The sequence below is a fragment of the Phoca vitulina genome, unplaced genomic scaffold (assembly GCF_004348235.1).
Source record: "Phoca vitulina isolate PV1807 unplaced genomic scaffold, GSC_HSeal_1.0 scaffold7, whole genome shotgun sequence".
Lineage (NCBI taxonomy): Eukaryota > Metazoa > Chordata > Mammalia > Carnivora > Phocidae > Phoca > Phoca vitulina.
This window is the reverse complement of record NW_022589710.1, coordinates 5,379,841-5,401,944: the sequence shown is the minus strand read 5'-3', so window position 1 is coordinate 5,401,944 and position 22,104 is coordinate 5,379,841. Positions and strand designations below refer to the sequence as shown.

The 22,104-nt window shown below is 36.0% G+C and overlaps 1 long non-coding RNA gene across 2 annotated transcripts in view; it reads left to right on the top strand.

Annotated features, from left to right (window-relative positions):
- Window positions 1–3,884: 3,884 nt before the first annotated feature.
- Window positions 3,885–22,104, top strand: part of LOC116632863 — a 223,540-nt gene continuing 205,320 nt past the window's right edge. For both annotated transcript variants that reach the window (XR_004299514.1, XR_004299513.1), the window contains exon 1: window positions 3,885–4,417. This is a non-coding gene — a long non-coding RNA (uncharacterized LOC116632863). The remainder of the gene's footprint in view (window positions 4,418–22,104) is intronic.

The window sequence follows — 22,104 nt, the reverse complement described above, 5'->3', positions numbered from 1 at the left end:
CAAAATGTGATAAAATCAAACTAGAACTATAATAATTAACAACATATACACAGATTGGGAAACTAAAGAAAAATGAGTAACTGATTATCACAAAATTTGCTAGGATGGTTACCTCTGGGGAGGAAGTATCCTATAATCAGTGAAGGGCACATCAAGGTTTCTAGGGTGCTTGGTATGGAAGAGTATATAGGATACGGCTCAGAGTAGGAACTCAATGAGCATTAAATGAATGAAACTGACTAGAAAGTTAAAGTGAGGAATAGTTTGAAAATGAGAAAAAAATATATTTCAAGTGAAAACATAGGTTATATTTAAATCAGGAAAACAAAATGCAAAAAGATGTTTCAAACTTTGATTTACATCTATAGGGAGATGTCTTTCATCATAGGAATTCTATTGATTGTTTCTACCCATTAACTATAATAACCTAACCAAAGCTAAATTATGTGGAGTATAGTCTTGTTAACTTTAGATAAGAGATGGTATGATGAAAAAGAATATTCTAAATAACACCAAATCAGTTAAAATTAACTAAGATCCTATGAGCTCATTGACCATGGCTAGAAAGACAGTTCAAAGATACAGTCATTTTTTGTTAGAGTCCACTAATTATATAAAAGATAATGACTACTTACTTCTTGTCATACTTCCTATGGGGAGAAAAGTAATCTTTGAATAGATCAATAAACAGAACATCAAGCAAATATTTATCACAGTATTTTCATAGTATTTTGTTTCCTATCAGAGCCAGAAAACTTATTTTATTGTTTCTTTCCATTGACTAATCAAGATACATATGCAAATTTGATTTAGTAATTTGAAAATAAAATTTGTATTGAGTCACATTTTAAAATAGGGCTTCAAGCCATACAAATACAAATTGGGCTCCAAGCCTGATTATAAACTTCAATAAAATTATACAGATTATGGCATGCCTTGGCCTTCACAACTGTTCTCAGGTGCTCTGACATATTTGTCCTTAACATTTGTATTCTCTAATAGGATATCCCTACTGTGATTTTTTTTTTTAAAGATTTTATTTATTTATTTGAGAGAGAGAGAATGAGAGAGAGAGAACACATGAGAGGGGATAGGGTCAGAGGACGAAGCAGACTCCCTGCCGAGCAGGGAGCCCGATGCGGGACTCGATCCCAGGACTCCAGGATCATGACCTGAGCCGAAGGCAGTCGCTTAACCAACTGAGCCACCCAGGCGCCCCCTACTGTGATTTTGTTGACAGGATAAATCAACACTTTTTTTCCCTTTCAATGGTTGAGAAATGTAAGACTTATTATACATGATTAGTTCATTTCTGGTTTTCAGGAGTCCTGATTAAAGGAAACACCCTTGCATTTGATTGAAAATATAAATATATATAGGAAGCATGTCCTTTGAAGAAAAAGTAGAAGGGCATTTTATGGTGGAATGGATGCAAAACTCTGAAAAGCCCTGATGTGGCACTCTATGCCTAGGATGGGCTGTTATTCAATGCCATTTATCCAGTTGATAGGAATCATACATAAGAAATCTAGGATTAAATTATAAAAACTCAACATGTGACTTAGGCCAATCCCTTTTATAAGCAGATATCTTTAGTTTCTTCTTTCTTTATTTTAATGTCAAGATTTCGAAGTGACAAAGTTTAATTGATGTTATATGATAACTTTTAAGTGTATTTAGGCAAGGAAATAACATAGACCTGAATTTTCAGGCAGAAGTTGAAGGAGTCTATATTTTAAATAAAACGTAGTAAAATCAATGGTACAACACGCCTACAGTACAAATTATCCATTATCTTGTCTTTTTCTTCTCCCATAAGGCTCCCTATCAACTCTAATTCTTTATTGAAGCCCATACTTAAAAACTAAATACGAATCTTGGGCACTATAAGCCAGTAAGTGGGAAAAATGTCTTGGAAGAGTGACAAGGTGATTGGCTACCTCAGGTCCAAATTTTTGTCCTTTAGAACCCTATTTCACCCTGTCTAGACCCTGCAATCTTGTTTCTAAAATAAACCTAAATACAGTCTCTATATTTGCAGAATCTTGAAATTTGTATTAGAAGATCTCCTGGCTCTGGCAGCTTGCAATTTACCCAGCAACATAAAATGTTGGAAATCTATTTCCTAACATGTTATTGTAATGAAATATAAAAAGTAACCAATCAATATATAACAAGTGGAACATATTCTAGCCATTCTATGAAAAATAAACTCAGTAATGATTGTAAAACCTTGATGAATAAACCTCCTTAATGCTGCAAATCACAAATATGTCTGTTTTACATTGTACTTACCTTTTCCTTTGATGGACTCTTGGTTTACATATAAAATCTGATCTCAGGTTTCAATCTATTCTGTATTCATACTACTGTTTTGATAAAGTTCAGGTTATATTTAAATCAGGAAAACAAAATGCAAAAAGATGTTTCAAACTTTGATTTACATCTATAGAGAGATGTCTTTCATCATAGGAATTCTATTGATTGTTTCTACCCATTAAGTATAATAACCTAACCAAAGCTAAATTATGTGGAGTATAGTCTTGTTAACTTTAGATAAGAGTTGGTATGATGAAAAAGAATATTCTAAATAACACCAAATCAGTTAAAATTAACTAAGCTCCTATGAGCTCATTGACCACGGCTAGGGCAAAGACAGTTCAAAGATACAGATGTGTTTCAAGTTTTGATTGAATTTATTCCCCTCTTCCTCCCACCCATACTCTTTTCATTGCCTATTGCCTTGTTTTGCTTTTCACTCAGTTTTTTCTTTTTAAAGATTTTATTTATTTATTTGACAGAGAGAGATAGAGCGAGAGCAGGAACACAAGCAGGGGGAGTGGGAGAGGGAGAAGCAGGCTTCCTGACGAGCAGGGAGCCCGATGTGGGACTCGATCCCAGGACTCTGGGATCATGACCTGAGCCGAAGGCAGACACTTAACGACTGAGCCACCCAGGCGCCCTCACTCAGAGTTTTAAAAATTCCATTATTTTGGTTTGCTTTTCTAGCAGCTGACATCTGGTTCTGTTAGCATCAGAAATGGCCCCAAAAATGTAGCAGCTAGAAAAAATATGTGTATATAGGAGCATTCTCTTTCTTTTGTAAAGGTTAGGTTCTGATCCTTTCCAAAGCTAAATAACCTTTCTGCTAGTCTCTTTTTAATAAAGTTATTTTATTGATGAAATTTGAATGTCTTTGGGTTCCTGTAACCCTTAAAAAATTGATAGAAGATACATTTATTAACATTTACTTAATGTTATTAACATTTAAAACATTATATATGGTTATATAAAAATCTATCCATATCTGCTAATTTTATATTTAATGCCTCTTAAATTATGCACAACTTGTATGTCCGTCAATAATGTCTGACTTCAAATTCTATACACCTGTGATAGTAGAAATAGACTATTAGGTAATTTCTTGCTATAGTGACCCATCCATGACATTTCACTTACAAATCTAAAGTATTGAATGAAAAATAGTCCTTTCAGGCTTTTCAGAGTAGTGCCAAAATATATAAAAAATGAAAGTGCTTTAGAAAATAAGTCTTTAATTCTGCAAAATCAGCACAGACTCAAGAATTAAACTTGAGAAGTTTTGTAGCAGTCAAGGATCATTTCAGGAATCAGAAAATACTGCTATAATTTTAAACAGAAAGTCATTTAATATTAAAAATTGAATGATTATAAAATAAATGGAGGAGTTGAATGAAGCTTTAGGTTGGTCCTCCAAGGACACTCAGAAATATATGCTACAGTTACTCGGGAAAGTGAAATGTGAGGACAATACTGAAACTGATCAGTTTAAGACCCCACTACAGCTCCAGTCCAGGTATTGAAAACTAACACTACTGTTCCGGCTTCCTCTTGATTCCCAGGTAGCCGCTGACCGTTCACCAGGAGGCTGAATCCTGTCACCACCACGGCAATCAGGTCTTTGTTACCTATGAAGCTTAAGAGTGGAACACTGCAGCAAAAATGAACATGTCCATGAACTATTTTAGTAGCAGCAATAGAGAAAGTGGCAGGAAGCAAGCTCCCGAGTTATTTTTACCTTCCAAATATTGTGTTCAGCTATCTAATTGGTGGGAACTAATTAGACTCCAGAAGCCTATTTGAAAAGGGTCTCAGAAGTACAGTTCTCAACTTTTTAATGTTGGAAGTACAGAAGTTCAAACGGGAAGCAAGCTGGACTGAGATTTGCAAAAGGACCCAGATGTCTATCGGACGTTCAGAGAAGGCAAATGGCAGCTTCTCACAGGATCTTGCTGTTGAACTAATTGATAGAGATTGTTTACAACTGCACCTTACCATTAACCATGATTCATACAAAGGAACTCCTGGTTATAAAGCATGCCAAAAGATTTAAAAAGCTTTCCATGTGAGATAAACATTGTGAGAACAAAACAAAGATGTGAGTTTCAAGCACACTTGGTTAGCCAGCCATTTTAAACAGAACTGTTTTTTTTTGTACTAAAAACTATGTTTTATACCTAGGATGGGAAAAAAAGGAAATTAGATTGATTAAATACCAGTTATGTATTAAGAACTTTGCAGATACTCTTACCTAAGTCATTTCTTAGCATAGTGAGAAACAAGACAGATTTTGCAATAAGCAAAAGGAAAAAAAAGTTAGAATTATTATTTGTCAGCTATCGAAGTAGTAATGTAGTTTCAAATGTAGTTTCAAATTTCAAATGTAGTTTTTAAGCCACAAGCGTGCAGTAAAAAGTATTCTAGTTAGATGTGGATGGTGGGGGGGATGGTTAAAGATTTAATATTTAACCCCTCCCCCTTTACCTATCTGGAGATTAGAACCAACCTAACAGAAGTAGGAATTAAGCAACTAGATATTAAATGTATCTTTATTACCAAAACTGCTTTTGGTGAACATGATTCAGGTACGATTTTTTTTTTCTTTTGAACACCATGGGGACGCCCACGGGCCAGGCTGGGGCGTGGTTGGGCTAGTGGAACATGGAGTTTCCTAGGAAGGCAAGCAAGGCACAAGTGGAGCCCCCCAGGGTGCGCTATGTGGCCTCAGGTGTGTGGGAGAAATGCAGGTCCTAAGGGAGCGGCAGGGAGGGGATGGACTGGGATGGTCAGGGGAGTTCAGAGGATGGCAGAATCAGGCTTGAGGTGCTACAGGTGAGAACTCCCCTCCCAGCGGACGCCTGATCTTGAAGGATCACAGGAGATCTACTTAAGGCTGGTAGGTGGAGTCCTGAGATCAGAATCACTTGGATGCTCTGGGCGTCGAGGGTCCATGTTGCAGACTTGTCCGTAAGGAGTCTGGCTCACACTACCGATGGTACAGACCCCAGTGCTCCTTAGATGATTCGTACACCCACCGTACACCCCGTTCCCTATCAGATTCACAGTGCAGAGGTGCCTTGCCTGGCCAGGTGGTGGGCAATGGGTTCTGGCCCAAAAACTATGCATGCCTGAGACCGTGCATCATGGTCATCAAATGGATTTGCCAGTCTTTCCTGTCCCACAAATATAGGCCTTAGGGCAGCCATCCAAATGGAAAGATTGAGTGTGATGGCTTATTTGTATAGTGGAGAAATGCGTACTTGGCACTTCAAGAACCCAGATCCCACAAATCAGTCAGAAGGCAATAGAGAAATGAATTGAAGGTAAGTTTAACTGAGAGTGGCTAAATTAAGTGGGGTGTATGCTATATGAGTTACGGTTTCATCCATAAATGTATTAATTAACCATGTAGGAAAAGAAGGCTATAATGTGCTGAAAATAATAGCAAGTAAGACAAAATAGTATAATAGTAAATTTTATGTAGAATCTAAAAAACAAAACAAATGAATAAAAAACAAGCAAATAACAAAAGGCAGATCGAACCTGTAAATACAGGGAAAAAACTGATGGTTGCCGGAGGGTAGAGGGGTGGGGGATGGACAAAACGGGTGAAGGGGAGTGGAAGGTACAGGCTTCCTGTTCAGGAATGAATAACTCACAGGAAAAAAAGGTACAGCATAGGGAATATACTCAATAGTATTGTAATAGTGTTGTATGGTGACAGATGGTCATTACACCTGTTAGCATAGCATAATGTATAGAGAAGCTGAATCTCTCTGCACACCTGAAACTAATACAACATTGAGGTTCAACTATACTCAAGTAAAAAAAAACTTAAAAAGATAGTGTAAGTGAATTTTAAATTGTATAGTTTAAGCCATGAAGTATGTGAAATTTCAAGAATGGGAAAAATCAATGGAAAATATAATACTGAATTATAATGGAGATAATTTAGTGACTCTGCTATATTAGATGCTTTCTGTACCTTATTCCTGTCATTAAAATTACAGTATTTTTAATTTTCATGATAATGCAGCAAGGAAGTTTTTTCTATCAGTTTTCTTTTTTCAGATGAGGAAACAGTACCAGAAATTATAAATGAATTGGGAAATAATATAAAGTGATGATTAAGATCTTGTGTGTAGAGTCAGATTGCATGAATTCACATCCCAGCTTTGTTATGTATTAATTGTGTCACATTAGGAAAATTAGTTCACCTGTTTAGGCTGCAATTTCCTCATTTCTACAAGAGGGATCATAATCATCATATCTATCTCATTAGTTGGTTATGAGTATTAAATTATATAACCCTTAGCACAGTGTCTGATGATTAGTAACTTCGCAAAAAATACTGTCATTATTATTACCATTATTATTAAAAGAACTCATGCAGCTAATGTGTTGAGGCATGGATTGAAGCTGAAGTTTGTATCTGCAAGCTATTTTTGCCTACTTTACTGTTCTACAAAGCTGCTTCAGTGTATGCTGCATGATAGGTAGTCAATAAATATTTCTTGAACTGGATTAAACTCAGGAGTCACAGAGAACATCAGTTGAAGGAATCATTCCATGGTAGCACCTTTCCCTACTTTGTGAACATACCTGAGGGCACCCGCCACATTAGGGTGTCTTGCTCTAGTGAGCAGTGTCTCTTTCTGATTTGCATTCTCTGTCACCAAATAACCCCATGGCTCAGAGCAAAGAGGGCAGAGAGGAATGATGTCTGAGTCACAGAAAATGCATGGACCATTTTCTTCCATCATAAACTCTCTGTCAGTTTCTATGGACAAGTATCTATTATAAAACTTAGTTTTACCCAATTGTGCATTTTGTGCACTTTTGGGGACTTTTTCTTAAATATGAAGCTTTGTTAAGCATGCCTCTCTTTTATCCCTAAGTTTTGCCCCAAGGCTGGTTTAAATTGCAGCTGTCACATTTACTTCCTTATATGCTGCGAGCTCTATTAATATGTCTCGCAGTCTCCTTGCCATACTGCCACAGGCTCAGAGAAGTTTGAAGAAAAATGCCAACGAGATGCCTTCTGTTTAGACAGTGGTCCTTAGGCGCCATCATTCTGTGACTTTGACCATATGTTTTGCCTCTAGCTATTTATTGGTCCTTCTTTAAGACCCCAATGTCTCAGCTCACAATCAGTAGTTCTATTGTACTGAATAAAACCATAGATTTTATTTGGTCAAATTATTAATTACTGTGGTTATCTTACACTAGTACCTAGTGAAAGTATTATTATTCATCTTTCAATCCACAAATATTTTTTTTGAATACCCACCATGTAGAAGATACTGAGTTAGGCTTGGAGAAAGCCAGAGATTAATTTAAGACCCTATTTCTGGTCTAACAAAATCACAGTATAGCAGGGGAGACTAAAAAAGATGATTTGATAACTTATCATAAATAGTAGTCACAGGATTTTCTCAACAAGTGTTTGGTGCTTGCTTTATTGTAAGAAAAGCATTTAATGTAGAAAAATATTGAATATTTTCAGTGAATACCAAGAAGCATAAAAAAATGTTGCAAAAGATAACACCAAAAAACCAAGTTGGTGCCAAGTTGTGAAGGGCTATTTTAAAGAGATTGCTATAGGAAAAGAGAGTCACTAAGAGTTGCCCCGAAAAACTCAAGAGCAGGTTTATTTATTTTTTTTAATTCAGCAGCAACATTTTTCCATCTCTTCATACATTTACCATTCTATAAATATTAGATGAGCATCTACTAGGTTATGGGTGTATAATGGTGGATATAATAGACTTGGCTCTGCACTTGTGGAATTTATAATCTGGTGGCAGAGAAGGAAAAAAAAGCAAGATGAAGCAGAAAAAATTTTATCTCATCTGCAAGTTGAATATAATTTTTCACCCCTTGTCAGTCTAGTCAAAAATTTAGAAGTAATGTTTTAATTTTGAGGCCTTGAAATATTGAGAGTATTTCTTAGTGAAATTCTTCCTGATAGAGGCTGAGAGGTAAGCCTTGGGAATGTCTGAACATTATCATAAGAAACTGTTAGTTCCCGTCATGGTATCAGATGGGACAGGAGAATCTTGACAGTTTAGTGCTCTGGGCAACTCTATGATAGCTCTGTGTTTGCCCCCGCCTTGTTGATGAGGTCTGAGAGACCATCGTGAAATTTCAGCCTCCCCCATGCCTGGGTTAATGTAAACCAAATTCATACTATGTTTGGAATTACATACACTACTTGTATGCATCATAAGTATTTTGGAATTTGGTTTCTCAACCACAATGGTGTATTCTATGAAGTCTCCTTGGAGCCAAGTACTTGTTTACTAGTTCCGGATTTGCATCGAGCTGCCTGCTAAGATGGGAGCTGCACCATGAATTTTAGCTTTTTCTCTAAGGTACTGGCCACTGGTTAATTCCTTACCAGCTAACTTAAAAGATTTAATTTTTCCCTAAATGACAAGTTTGGGTGTACATTTACTTCAACTTGGAGGACTTGTTTAGAACTGAAAAAGTCTCAGCCACCTGTGAGTCCTCAACTCCACAGACTCTCATTCCATCTCTGCATTCCACAGGTCAGATCCTTTGGATAAGAATTCTACCCCTGTTTATACTTAGATATTGTAATGTGAACTCCTAACCTGGTCTTGAGGATATGCTATTTCTGCTTTGTGATCCTTGCACCAATTTCTCCAGTTTCCCCTTGATTGCCAATTGAGTTTTTGCGGAAGAAACTGAACATTGATGAAGCTAAGGATTTGTACTTAGGAAGCCAGTAGGTCAGGCAATTTATTGATTTTTTTTTTTAATATCAACTTTTGAGCTTTCTCAAAAATCTGGAGAAAATAATTAACATCTGTTGAATCCCATGAGTGTGCCATTTATTGTATGACTGGCTTACCTTAGCTCTTTTAATTTACCTTAGATTCTTTTTTGAAAGGGGATAAACAAATGTAAAATCATAGGCATCTGAAGCAACTTCTGGAGGTCATCTATTTCTTTTTACTTTACCTTTAAAATAGTATATTACTGAGGCCATTTTACAAACCTGGGTTTCTTTGTACCACTGCAAAGTCTGATGTTTGAATATCAAGTTTAGAAAGCTATTTTAAATCAGTGAACATGTGATGTTTTGACCACAATTCCTCTTTGAAATAACTGTACTTGGTTCATTACCAACGGATTTCAATTGACACTGTTTAAAAATTCAATTTTATATAAGAATATATATAATTCATGGAGATTTAATTTTGAAGCTGTTATTTTCTCTGCTCTAGTCTCAAGGTTAAAGCTGCTGTTCCCAAGCAGTCTGATTCAATGAATACTGCTGTGTATAGTGTATGGTACGCAGTAGACCAATAAAAACAATCTGATTGATCTATCTCGTTATGGACTTGATGGCTTCCAAAGCACTAGCTATAAAATAAGCTAACTGGAAAATCAAAGCTTTAGTGACCTCAGAGGACTCTTCATCACGTAGTGTAGTTTAAATCATGTTACTTTAAATTTAGATATCACATGCACAACACATTTTATATAACAAACCAGAGAAAACTTGTAAACAGCATTTTATTTTCCACCTTACCAGGCTGGAACACTGCACTAGTGAATAGCTTTCCAAGTACCAATCTTCTTTAAATGTTGAAGCTTTAGTTTTGGCTGGATTTTCAGGCTCTTGAGCCCTCTTTTCTACCACCTCTACTCTTCTTTAAATGCTTCTTTCCAAAAACACCCCACTAGTTCTCTCTATAAAGCTATCTCCCTAGTCAATTTATTTAACTGTAAAAATCATAAGTTTAATTCCAAGTTTAATTCCACTTGGCAAAGTGATTGACAGATTTTTTTTTTTCTATTTGTAGCTGAATACCTATAGGCTGGTAGAACAAAGAAAACAGTTCAGTGTGGTGAGATGGTTGTGGCTAGTTGGTTTCTTTCCCAGGAAATGTAGTAATTAGTGTAATAGCACAAGATAGTTATTAAGCTCTTGGTTGAGTCTAGTATACAATCTTTAATGTATCCTTTTTCTCCTTCATAGCATTCTAACTTCCGTCCCCTCCAACATGCAATGTCCCGATGGTAGTCTCTTGGTAACTAACAATTGTTCCTGCCTATATGTCAAGAACTGGGTTGCTTCCCTATGCTTAGAGATGTTCTCATCTTATTTTTCAAAATTCTCTTATTATGTACCCCATTTTTAAGGACCATCTTCTCTACTAGATAAATATGAAACTGAATTGTAATGATATAGCAATGGATGGCGGTGGTATTCATTTATTAAAAGATGATATATTATGAACCAATCATTACACAAGTTACTGGGATATAAAAATGGAAGATTTACCACTCTTAAGAAATTTTAATGTTAAGGGGAATATAAATAAGCAAACATTGAGATGACATAGAGGGGATTAATTACTATAGTAGAGGAAGGCACATATTGATAATGCACTAATAGACAACATTAACTGGGAGATTTCCTGGAGGTAGACAAAATAGACTTTGACAGTCTTAAAAGACAAAGCAGCTTTAATTGGGTAACAAAGAGAAGAGAGTTATCACAGCCAGAAGGACCTGGCATAGAAGATGAGAGAATGATGTTAGTAAGGGACCTATAATATGTTCAATATAGCCTGAGAATGTGATATAAGAGAAATGTTTGAGAAATGAAGGCTGGGAAGTTTTCAAAGGGTAACCACGCAGACACTTGTATGTTGTACTAATAAATTTGAATCTAGTCAGCAACAACTCTGGAATCAGGTTAAGTTTAAATCCTAGGGCTTACTGGCTCTATACTATGGTCAGGTTACTCAAGCTCTCTGTGCATCAGTTACCTGATTTGTAAAGTGGAAGTAATAATAGAATCTACCTCTTACAGTTAATGTGAGAAATGGGTTAATGCATATATAACTGTTAGATCAGGAACTGTCCTATAGCAATCACTCAATAAATTATCACCATAAAAACAAACAAAGACACATTGAAAAGAACTCCCTTAATCAAATATGTCTAAGCATGAGTCCCTTTTGATCAAATCTGTGTTTTTTTTTTTTTTTTAGATATACATCTGGCAGCAGTAAGCAAAATGGATTGTATTGACAGAGCTTAAACTAGAAACAGGGAAACCAGGCATTTGAGGTTTATTGGTTGAGAGGTGTTGCAAAGATAGCAGGGTATTAGTACTAAAGTGCAGGCAGAGGAAAGAGACAAATAAAATAGATTTTTAATGAGGAGATTTTATGTGATAAGATTATTGACTAAGTGTATGGAATAACCAAGGCTACCTACAATGATTCTGACTGGATGCTGGTTTCTTTCACTAAATTAGGGAATGCAGAAAGGAGAAAGCTGGGCTGAGGAGACCACTGAGTCTATGCCAATGTATATTGACAGCTAGACAATAGGTTTGGAGCTCAAAAGAGATCCTGGACAGTCATCAGTAAATATAAGGGTTAGATAAAATCACAAGGTGGATCATCAAAGGAATATGCGTACTGAAAGAAGAGTGGAGAGTCTATGATGGAATACTTAGGCAGTACTAATACAATAATCATACAACATTATTCTTAAGGGATGGGAATAAAAGGAAGCACCACTTTCACCTTAAAATGTGAATCAGAAAGCCCCACTGGCTTTGATCAGGACATGCCAATAGCTTTCTATTACAACTGGTGTAAAATCCAAACTCCTTATGTGCTACTGTTTCCACCTTGCTGCTCCTTGATCACCCTGCTTCAGCTACGCCACTCTTCTTTCTCTTCTTCAAACACATCAAGTGTGTTCAAAGCTCAGGCCATTTGACTTGCTGCTGCTCTTGCCAGGAGTGCCTTCTACCACATTTTCTGAACTTTCTCAGCTCAAATAGAACTTAGAGAGGCTTTCTCTTACCTACCTATTTAAAATCATCCTTCATGCACATTTCCCTTGTCCAGTCATTCTCTGTCAAACAACCCAGTGTGTTATCCTATTATCCAACAATCTTGTTTGTCTGTTACTCCTTTGTCATCTGTTTTCCCACAGTTGAATGCAACCTTCATGAGAGCAAGAACTTGCTCTATCTTGTTCACCACTGGATCTCCTGGCCCTAGAATGTATCTGGTGCATAAAAGAGGAAAAACCAGGAAAACATTATATTACAGCATTCAGAAGGAAGACTAATGATGCATAGAAACAATAGTTTTTGTTGAATTTAGTAAAAGCCAGAGATGATACTGGTAGGAGTGGTTTCAGTAGAATATTAAAAGCAGAATTCAAATACATAGGCTTGAGAAAAGAAAGCAAATGATGGAAGAAAACAAATGGATTCTATCCTTTTGAGAAGTTGGACTGCACAGAAAGGAAGGAGGCAAATATTTAGAAAAGTGGCTTTTTTAAATTATGTTCAGTTGGCCACTGTATAGTAAATCATTAGTTTTTGATAAAGTGTTCAATAATTCACTAGTTACGTACAACACCCAGTGCTCATCAGAAAAGATAAAAAGTGGCTTTTTAAAAGTAAACACAGGGGTGCCTGGGTGGCTCAGTTGGTTAAGGGTCTGCCTTAGGCTTAGGTCATGATCCCAGAGTCCTGGGATCCAGAGCCCCCCATCCCCCGGCCCAGGGTCAGGCTTCTGGCTCAGGGGGAGTCTGCTTCTCTCTCTCTCTCTCTCCCCCCGCCCCTTCCCCCCTTGCTTGCTCGCTCTCTCTCCCTCTCAAATAAATCTTTAAAAAAAAAAAAAACAAAAAAGATAATTTTGAATGTTTTGTGTTTAGGGAAAATGAGCCAGTAGAGCCAAAGTGACTTTGAGTCTTGGCTTCACATCAAAATCACCTGAAGAGCTTTTAAATATGATAATGCCCAGGCTACACTTCCCACCAATGACATAGAAATATTTGGAAGTGAAACACAGCAATAGTTTTTAAGTTCTCCATGTGATTCCAATCTGAAGCCAAGTTTGAGTATTACTGCAGGAGAATGGCTTGTTAGGAATTCAGGAGAGAGAAGAGATAACTGATAAATGATAAATGTTCATGAAGATTGGAGAAAAATGAAATTCATATGACAGGAGGAGAAGTTTGCCCTGAAAAGGAGGCTATAAGGACATAAATAGAGAGGAGGTTCCAATTTGTTTTCAGTGGCAGGAGGGATTGAGACGTTGAGGAATTTCTTATCTCCTAGCTTCTGTTTTGCCGTAAAGAAACAGGTGAAGTTGTATATTGAGATTTAGAGTAAGTGATGGTAGAGACTGGTGAGGCTCCTACTAGCTGTTGTGAGGAGTTAGATAATAATATGACCACACAACAGTGAGATCCTATTGAGATATTAGTGACCCTTTCTTGGGGGCTAACTCAAAATTACTGTTACTTTTTCCTTTAATTTGCATTTAATTAAATCAATTCCAAATGATAAGCGGTCCAGAAACCAGAGAGCTAGGTATTACAGGGCCTAGGATTCACAGAGAAAAAGTAAATATGGAAAGGGCCCAATTGTGGAATGAGTAGAATCAAAGATGTGAACATCTTCAAATGTCTTAAACAAGAATGAATGGATTTTCAGGCCTTGTGGCAGGAATTGTATTTTGGACCACAAGAGTTATTTTCAAGCAGCTCTTAGTCCCCTTTCTCTTCAATAGATTGAAAGTGGGAACTGGACGAGTATTATTCTAGTTTACATCTGTTGTGCTTAGGGCCTTGCCATGTTTAGAACATCGGAAGTATGCCACGGGCTTTGACCTGGGCTTCTGCCTGTGTGACCTGTGATTTCATGTTTTTGATATCTAAGTGTTTCTTAGTTCTATCCTTTTATAATTGCATCTGGCCCTGATACTGGTTTTTCAGCACTTTGACTCCAGTATATCTTGTTGTTTTCATCATGATTAAATGTATACCTTTCCTGGTAGGTAAAACTTTAAGGGTAGGCCATTTTAGGAAAACTACCATGCAACCAACTCTAATTACAGTCCAGTTGAATAAAACATATTCTCTTTAATTTACTTTTTCTTTTTTTAAATAAGCTTGTCACAGGTAGACAGATCTTTATTTTGTTTCTGTTAAGGTCTGGGTCATAGTCTGATATACCTAACAGATAAAGATTTCAAGTATGAGTACAGCCATCCCATTAGAGTTTTTAAATATTTCTTCATTATTTTTTATTGTGATTGTCTTGTAAAAATATTATACTTTCATTGTGGCAAGATAGAATTGTTTTATGGTAAACACAAAACCACTTTTCACCAGTTTTTTAAAAAAATTAAACAGCTGGTAAGTAGGAACACTCAATAATCGCATTTGTTAACTATTTAAATAAGGGGAAACAAATTTATTAAGGTAGATATTAGAGGAACCTTCTTAAATTCAGTACCCAATAATGTGATGAAAAATTACTGTGGCAATGAAGCCGAGGTATTACTACTGGAGGCAGTTATAGTGCTTCTGTAACTCTTTGACTCGAGAGGGGAAAGGTGCAAAACAAGCTAGACTCTCCATAGTATGAAGGATGGAGAAATGGAGAAAGACAGGAGCAGCTCAGCTAGTTGCTGTCCAACTAACAAGGTTGTACAACTAAAGCAACCAGTTGTCCCCAGGCAGAGTTCAGAGAACACAGCAAGTTTAGGCGTGATTCCAGAAGGAAGTCCAATGTGATGACCAAGGTCCGTTAGGGAAGAGTTATGGTCAGGAAAACAATTCAGAATCAGTAGGCAAATGGTAAGCCATGGGAGCTCTGGCAACTGCCACAGTTGTCTCTGCATGCCACCATCCGCGGACAGGCAACAATAGTTTTGAAGAAAGAAAAGGATGGATATTGTGCGCTCCAAGGCCCTAGAGGTATTTTTGCCTTTAGTGCCTTGAGTGCTGATCACTCCCAGCTGGAAGTGCTTATCAGATCTCAAGCTATTCTTAGGAAACTTGAGTTGGTAAGATAATTGTAAGAGTTGTATCTTTTATGTTAATGCTGTCAGGACTGATGGTGGCCTTAAGTGTCATATGGAGGCAAAATAAATTCAAACTGCCAACTGTTGGAATGAATTCTGAATTTTAAAGAATGTAGAAACCAATTAGTCTTTCAAAAGAAATCTTTTCTGAATAGGTGTTAAAAATTTGCTATCTGCAAAAAATCCAAGTTATGGATCCTGATTCAACCTGCTTTTGTGTTTGAGTGCCATTCATCATTGCTGCTTGGTGTTGGGGTTTTGTCAGCACATTATTAATAAACCAAAGTAGTTAAGAACCACATTAGTTTGATTGCTGTTTTGGAGTTTGTACTGCAGAAAATAACTGTTTGAGGCAGGAATCAAAGACCCAACTGCTTCTAATCTTGTCTGTCTTTCTCTCCTTGTCAACACTCACCTTGTAAAAATGCACCCACACGCACATGACCATCTTACCTTGAAACTAACAAATGCAAAACCTGACGTGTTCTAGTTACTCAATTCTGACAGTACTTTCCACTTTGCATCAATATTTTCTTGGTCATTAGTTAATATTGGGTTTAGTTTTAATAGTTACTAAAAGAATTGACACATATTTAGAGGTGTTTTTTTTTTTCCAGTGTCAACTTGATTTTAAATTAGGAGGCTTTCTCAAAAAAAATAAATAAAATACGGGATTGTCTTAATTGATGTGTTACCCTGTAAATTCTGCCTAAAAAATCACAAGATTTTATTGAGATTTATATATGTATGAGTTATAGAAAAATTAAAATAAGAAAATACTATTGTTTATGGAAGCCCAATTTAGTAGAATATATCTTTTAATCTGAACAAACTCCATTGATAATTTGAAATTCTAACTTTTGAACTTCACACATAAATCTTTTCAAGTGAGTTTTTTAAAATAATGCCATTTTTTTCTATTCTTTACTCCTTTCTTTGATGTTTATCTGTCAAATACCAAACAGAATTATCTCTGGAAAATTTTAACTGCTATTAGTGAAAGCCCAACCTTACCAGGTTTTGTAAGTTTCTTTTCTGGGCATATCTGGAGTGGTAATTTGGAAAGTAAAAGTGTCAATTATTCTGTGATAATAGAAGAAGTGAAGTAAGCCAGTGTAGTTAAATACATGTATGATTACAAAAATACCAAATCCTCAGAAAGAGTGGTAGGGCATATTCCCCTACTAGGGTTTTCAACCATAAATAAACAAAATATTGGAGAAAATATCTTCTTCTTTTGACCAATTTTTCCCTTTTATAAGCTATCAATTTAACTTAATAGAGATGTCTTTATATTTGTAGACTTTGATCAAAAGCATCAATAATGGATAGAAAAAAAGTACTTCCTAAAATACACTAGGTCTTAAAATAATTTAACACTAATATCACTTACTGTGTATTAGGCAGCGTTTGAAGTGTTTGATCAATGTTAACTCAGTTAATCCTCACTAAAGCCCAATGAAGTATATGCTATTATTATCTCCATTTTATACATGAATAAACTGAAGAGTAGAGAGGTTAGGTAACTTCCCAGTCACAGAGCCCAGGCTAATTTATATGAGATTATATCAATGGGCTATACATGAGATAGGATTAAATGATATTGAAAAAACATCAGGTCATATTTTGATTCTATGATAGAAGAGAAGCACTTAATTTTAATTGGAATTTAAGATATATATAACTTAGACATGGAACTTTGAATTGGTGTTTAAATTACCGATGTATAATATTCATACTTATTTAATACAATATGCACAAGTTTGCTTAAGGCCTTTTCCTTCTCTTCCCTTCAATCCAGCTATTGCTATGAACTGTGCCCCCATCCCAACTGGAACAAATAATGGCTGACTTGAACTCAGCATATGGAGAACGAGGCTTTATCTAGTATCCACGATTGGTTGCCACAAAGAATAAAATGAGCTAACCAGCTTCAAAGTGATAGAAGACTTTTGAATAAAGGAAGCAGCATGTACAGCTGTAGCTAATTACAAATTTGGGCTTCACTTTTGTTAACAGCAGACTAATGTTTGCATACAAAGCACTTGTTGTAAATAAATAGCTTTAATAAGTGGGGGGAAAAAAGACAGTAAGCAGTACAATGCCAGGAGTAATTACAGCTATGTTTGCAAAAGCGACAAATGCAGTATATAATTATCTTAATATGAAAAATGGAGATTATCTCATATTTTAAGCTCTTTATTAGGAATAATTCTAACATTTGAATATTCCAGTATTTGAACAGTTGTCTGTTTCTTCATATGCTCCCTATGTAACACATAGGAATACAAAATAATATGGCTTAATTTTCTTCATATGCTCCCTTATGTAACACATAGGAATACAAAATAATGAAATATGATATTTGAAAACATACTTGATTGGATATTCATAGCTTTTTGTTTGGTGTTATGTATCAACTCAACTAAGGATAATATTGAAGACTCTTGAGAGCTTATCTTGTTCTTGTCAAGTGAGACTATTCATAAGCATCCTCTTTACTATTCTCCCCTCCCAAATAAAGGTTCCAACACCTTTTTTTCTTCTTTTTTTAAATTTTATTATGTTAATCACCATACATTACATCATTAGTTTTTGATGTAGTGTTCCATGATTCATTGCGTATAACATCCAGTGCTCCATTCAGTACATGCCCTCTTTAATACCCATCACCAGGCTAACCCATCCCCCTCCCCCCACTTCCCTCTAGAACCCTCAGTTTGTTTCTCAGAGTCCATAGTCTGTCATGGTTCCTCACCCACTCCGATTTCCCCCCTTCATTTTTCCCTTCCTGCTATCTTCTTTTTTTTTTAACATATAGTGTATTTTGTTTCAGAGGTGCAGGTCTGTGATTCAACAGTCTCACACAATTCACAGTAGTCACCATAGCACATACCCTCCCCAGTGTCCATCACCCAGCCACCCCATGCCTCCCACCCCCCACCACTCCAGCAACCCTCAGTTTGTTTCCTGAGATTAAGAATTCCTCATATCAGTGAGGTCATATGATACATGTCTTTCTCTGATTGACTTATTTCGCTCAGCATAACACCCTCCAGTTCCATCCACGTCGTTGCAAATGGCAAGATTTCATTCCTTTTAATGGCTGCATAATATTCCTATATATATATATATATATATATATATATATATATACACACACACACATATATATATACACACACACCACATCTTTATCCATCCATCTGTCAATGGACATCTTGGCCAACACTTTTTATTTTGCCATGATAACTGCAGTGTAGAGCTACTGCATTACAAGACTGATAGAGAAACCAAAAACAGCACAATACCTGTGGAGGCACAGAGAGGGATACTATAATCCTCTGAATTAGTCCCTGTCCTGAGAGGTGAACAAGAATTGATAGAGAAGATAATTGTACATCAACTGTCATGTAATGGTGATCATAACTTAAATGAATTTGACATCCAGGTAAGAGAAGGAAAGATCCAAAATCATTGGTAAAGTCCTATGTTTGTCCACACAAAAACCTGCACACAAATGTTTATAGCAGCTTTATTCATAATTGCCTAACTTTGGAAGCAATCACAGTGTCTCTCAAGAAATGATAAAGGAATTTTGGTACATCCTTACAATGGAATATTATTCAGCAATAAAAAGAAAGGAGCTACCTTGCCATGAAAAGACATGGAGGATCCTTAATTGCATACTACAGAATCAAAGATGTCAGTCTCAAAGGCTGCATGTTCTATTTTTACGACTTGAGTGACTTTTGGGAAAAGGCTACATCATGGAGACAGATCAGTGGTTGCCAGGGGGTTCAGGGAGTGGGAGAAGGGGATGAGTAGATGAAGTACAAGGCATTTTTAGGGCAGTGAAGCTATTCTGTATGATACAGTAATGTTGGGTATATGGCATTCTATATTGAAATCCTATAGAGGGACGCCTGGGTGGCTCAGTCCGTTAAGCAGCTGCCTTCAACTCAGGTCATGATCCCAGGGTCCTGGGATGAAGCCCCGCATCAGGCTCCCTGTTCCGCGGGGAGCCTGCTTCTCCCTCTCCCTCTGCCTGCTGCTCTCCCTGCTTGTGCTCTGTCAAATAAATAAAATCTTTTAAAAAAAACACAACACTATAGAATGTTCAATACAAAGAGTGAAGCCTAATATAAGCTATGTATTTTAGTTAATAATAGTGTTTCGATTTTGGCTCACCAATTGTAACAAATGTACCACACTAATGCAAGATGTTAATAATAGGGGGATCTGTGTGTGTGTCTGCGGTGTTGGGGCGGGTAAAGGAGTATATGAGAAGTCTGTATTTCCACTCAGTTTTTTTGTGAACCTACTATTGCTCTAAAAAAAATGGAGTCTATCAATTTCAAAATTATAGTATTAAAGAAAAATGGAAAGGGCGATTACTTAAAAATAACAGGAAGTCTGAAGTTACCTTACTAAATAAGGAAATCAATTTAAAATCATTTCTGGTGAGTGTTGCCTAACATTTCCTCCTAAATTCACATTAAGTTTATTTTTAATTACAGAAAAAAGATTAACATTTAAAACACTGAAAATGAGTATTGAGTTTATTCAGTATTCTATTAATATTCTTCTGTTGCCAGAAGCTGTCACTACATTTTGTTACTAGCCTTTTGTTAGGTAAAAGCTCAGGGAAACTGGAAAAAGAAAAAAATCATACATTTATTATTTTTGCCTGGAAGTAGGGAGGCAAAGGGAAGAGGTACTACTGATAAAAGTAACAGGTGTATTTTAAATTAGACACCAAAATCAAATAATATTTAAAGATACCTTTAAACTAAAGCAATTATGTAAAATTAGATGATAAAGAGAAGAAAATTTATACTCAGGAAAACAGAAATACCATTATACTGAAAGTTTGCCTTAATTTTTAATAGGAATGTTGTAAAGAAAAATTTCAGTTCAAAAGTAGCCTGAAACAGATAGGGTTGCAGTACTAGATTACAAATTAGTATATGGACAGGCTGTTCTAGACCTAATTAGTAAACTAAATGAAGACCGATTACCTGGGCTGTATGATACCGTTCTTAAAGTTGTAAAGGAAATCTTTTGGTTGATAATAAATTATTATTCTTTAAAATAGTAACAAGCACACTGAGCTACAGAATACCAATCCGTAAAAAAAAAAAAAAAAAAAAAGAATACCAATTCATAGGGTGGCCAGATAAAATTCAAGATGCTAATGAGATCTAATTTCAAGTAAAGATGTTATTTTTCTCTTTAATATAAATATATCCCATGAAATATTTGGAGGCATATTTATGCTAAAATTTATCCTTAAAATTTAGCTGGCTTTATTTTCATTTGTTAAATCTGACAACTCAACACTTTGCCAATCTTGTACATTTATAAGCCTTGAAGAGGCTACAATTTAACAATTTAGTTTCATTTTACACATAATTATTTTTGTAACTGTCAAAAATCAAAGAAATGATAATGGAATACTCAAATATGCACTAATTTTTTGAAAGCTTACTTGAAAGAATCTGTGTTAAGCTATATTGGTAAATAAAGATTCTGTCTTTATAGAAGATATGCAGGGGAAGCCCAGGCAGAGATTGTAACAACCTAACTATTTTTAATTTGATGGATATTTCATACAAACAGGCAACTGTTGCAGGTGACTGATAGAAACTTTCAAGAAATCTTTGATAAATGTTCACAGCAAAGGCTATTTAAATAAAAATAGATGTCAGAAGCTAGGGGGGAATATTTTACAAAGAGGAATCAAATAGAAAGGATAAATAGACACTTCTCTGGCAGGAGCAGCATAAGTATCAGCAGAAATTCACCAGAGATAACAATTTGGCCAGTTTTATTTAGCATTCATATGCACTATCTGTTAGAGGAAATGCACAATAAAATTCCCAACTTTGACTGGAATGCCAAGCTGTTGAGAATAACCAGGATATCTTCAGGATCCTGTAAGAGTAGTCAAAACATGGTAAATGAATTCCAGTATTGGACATCTCAGCGCAATGCCTTATACATAAACACAGACTTAAACAGTATTTTTAGGTTGGTGGTCTCCAAACTACTCATTTTTTAAGGATGTTTGGAAGAGTCGTGGCAAGTCCCTGAATAAAATCAGTGCTCAATATTCCTGTGACCAGAAATGCCCAACACAATTTTTAATAACATGAGGTAAAGTATTACACAGAAAATTTAAAATATTATTCCATATTTATGTTAATTCTATTTTTTTTAAAGATTTTATTTATTTGACAGAGAGAGACACACAGCGAGAGAGGGAACACAAGCAGGGGGAGTGGGAGAGGGAGAAGCAGGCTTTCTGTGGAGCAGGGAGCCCGATGTGGGGCTCGATCCCAGGACCCTGGGATCATGACCTGAGCCGAAGGCAGACGCTTAACGACTGAGCCACCCAGGCGCCCCCATATTTATGTTAATTCTAGTAAATTTATATCTGCATTTTGATTCAGGCCAATACAACTAAAGAAAAATTTAATGAAATTGGAGTTTGTCCAAGAAATTAGGCATGGTCCAAGGATAGGACATTGCTGTTGCATATGAGAGAATTTTCTTTTTTTTTAATACTAATTTCCATTCCATTTTCTTTATCCATTCATCTCTGATGGGCATTTAAAGTGCTTCCTTGTGTTGACTATTGTGAATAATGCTCAGGAAACATGGGAATTCAGATATCTTCAAGATCTTGATTTTAATTCTTTGGGATATATACCTAGAAGTTGGATTGCTGCATCACATGGTAGTTGTATTTTTAATCTTTTGAGGAACTTTTGTACTGTTTTCCATAGTAGCTACACCAGTTTACATTCCCACCAGCTGTACTTAATGATTCCCTTTGCTCCACATCCTTGTCAATGTTTATTATCTTTTGTTTTTTGATAATAGCCATCCTAGCAGG